Genomic DNA, 2,689 nt, shown 5'->3' with positions numbered 1-2,689 from the left:
ACAGCAGCCAATGAGAGCTTTCAAATATAGATAGGTCACTCATCTGTTCGAATCCTTGCAATAGCTTCCCATTTCTCTTAGAGTAACATCAGAGTACTTACAGTGATCTGTAAGAATGCATGATCTATCTCTCGTTACGTTTTAAAAACACCAACAGAAAAATAACGTTGGCCACCCCATATTCTATACCAGTAAAAATATCACAAAGAAATTATAGTAAAATAAAGACATTCTCAAATGGAAAACTGAGAGAATTCATTGTGAGCAGACCTGCTATAAAGAAATCCTAAAGGAAGTTATTCAGGCTGAAGGGAAAGGATACCAGAGGAAAATCTGTAACTTCAAATACAAAGGAAGAACAACAGAAATAGTAAACATGTGATAAGATACAAGAAACTAGTTTTCATTTCTCTTTTACAATCAGCTATATTGAGTTATAATTTATATACCAAAAACTATAAATATTTAATATATGCAATTTGATGAGTTTGGACATATGCATACAACTGTGAAACGATCATTGCAATCAAGAAAAAAGACATGTTTGTCACCTCTAAAAGTTTCCTTGTGACTCTTTGTTTTTGTTGTTATTGCTGCTGTTGTTGTTGTAAGAAAAATTAACATGAGATTTACCCTCAAAAATCTTCCTGTGCACAAGCCTATATTGTTTACTATGGGCACTATGTTGTATAGCAGATTTTTAGAACTGATTTTTACACAACTAAAACTTTAAAACCATTGAACAACAACTCCCACTTTCTCCCTCCCCTCAGTCCCTGGAAACCATTATTTTATTCTCTGCTTCTATGAATTTGACTATTTTACATACCTCAAATAAGTGTAGTCATGCATTATTTGTCCATCTGTAACTGGGTTATTTCACCTAGCATAATCTCCTCCAAGTTCAATTCTGTTGTCATGAATGGCAGGATGTTATTCTTTTTCAAGGCTGAGTAATATTTAATTGTATGAATGTACCACAATTTATTTATTTGTCACTTAACTTTCTTTTCCATATTTTGCATATTATAAAATCACATGAAGAAGAATAAAATTGAGCACCATACACAAAAACTTACTCAAAATGAATTAAAGACTTAAGTATGATACCAGAAGGTGTGAAACTACTAGAAGAACGTGTAGAGATAAAGCTTCATAATATTGGACTTGACAATGATTTCTTGGGTGTGACACCAAAGACATAGACAACAAAAGCAAAAATAGACCCATAATATTACATCAAACTAAAAAGCTTCTGTACAACAATGGAGCAATTTATGGAAAGGGAGAAATATTTGCAAACCATATATTGATAAGTGGCTAATATACAAAATATGTAAGGAACCCTAAAACTCAGTAACAACAAGAACAACAACAACAAATTTTTTTAATGGGCAAAAGACTCAAAAAGACATTTCTCCCAAGAAGACAGACAAATAGCCAACAGGCATATGAAAAGATATTCAGTATCACTAATCTTCAGGGAAATGCAAATCAAAACCAAAATGAGATATCACTTCACAAATGTTAAGATGACCCTTATTTTTTAAAAAGTTAAGTATAGGTAAGGCTGTGGCAAAACTGAAATCCTGTACAGTGTTGTTGGGAGTGTAAAATGGTGCAACTGCTATAGAAAACATTATGGAGGTTCCTCAAAAAGTTTTAAATAGAACGACCATATAATCCAGCAACCCCACCTCTGGGTATATATCCAAGAGAATTGAAATCAGGATCTCAAATAGATATCTGTATTTCCATGTTGATTTAAGCATTATTCACAATAATTTCTCTTCTTAATTTATTTAAAATGCATAGACTGTTGAAATAAAATGTTATAAAATTCCCCGTTGGAGTTTTCAAAGTCTAAAGACAGAAGGCATCTGACAACTATAACATGGAGGAATGAGGGTGAAATAACCTATATACAATTTTTATATTTTTCATGAAACTGTATAATAAATATAAATAGACTGTGAAAGATTAAGTAGTAAGCATAGTAGTAATAGGCAATCCTAATAGAAACCACTAAAAACATGGTACAAAAAGAAATAATCAAAAATCAAATAGATACATTGTAATAGAATAATAAGAGACCAAAACAAAGGGCAGAAGTGGAAAATGAATACTGAAGTAATTGACTTAAATACAACCATATTAATACTAATACATGAAATGAAATGGTCTAACATTACATGAAATGTAAATGGTCTAAACACAGATATTTAAAGACAGAAATCGTCAGTATGGATTTTTTTTTTAAAGAAGACCCATCTACATACAAACTCACTTTAAATACAATGACAAAGATTAAAAGTAAAAGAATGGAAAAAAATATCCATGAAAACACTAATCAAAAGAAATCTGGAAAGGCTGTGTTAACATCAGACAAATGGGACTTCAGAAAAAGAAATATTAAAGAAATAAAGTGAAATATTACACAATTATAAAATGGTTGCTTCACTAAAAAAATGTTTAAAGTGCTTGTACCTACCAACAGAGTTTCAAAATATTTGAAGCTAAAATTGTTATAACTAAAAGAAAAATAGACAAAACCACTATTACACTTGGAGACTTAAACCCTTTGTGTTCAGTAAATAATAGAATAAGTATTACAGTTAGAGAATCAGCAAAGATGCAGCAGACCTGCTCAACACTATTATATTGACATTTATGAAACACTCCACTAAAT

Source organism: Mandrillus leucophaeus, unplaced genomic scaffold (genome assembly GCF_000951045.1).
Source record: "Mandrillus leucophaeus isolate KB7577 unplaced genomic scaffold, Mleu.le_1.0 Scaffold1226, whole genome shotgun sequence".
In the NCBI taxonomy this organism is placed as follows: Eukaryota; Metazoa; Chordata; class Mammalia; order Primates; family Cercopithecidae; genus Mandrillus; species Mandrillus leucophaeus.
The sequence above is the reverse complement of the archived record's forward strand: the minus strand, read 5'-3'. Positions refer to the sequence as shown.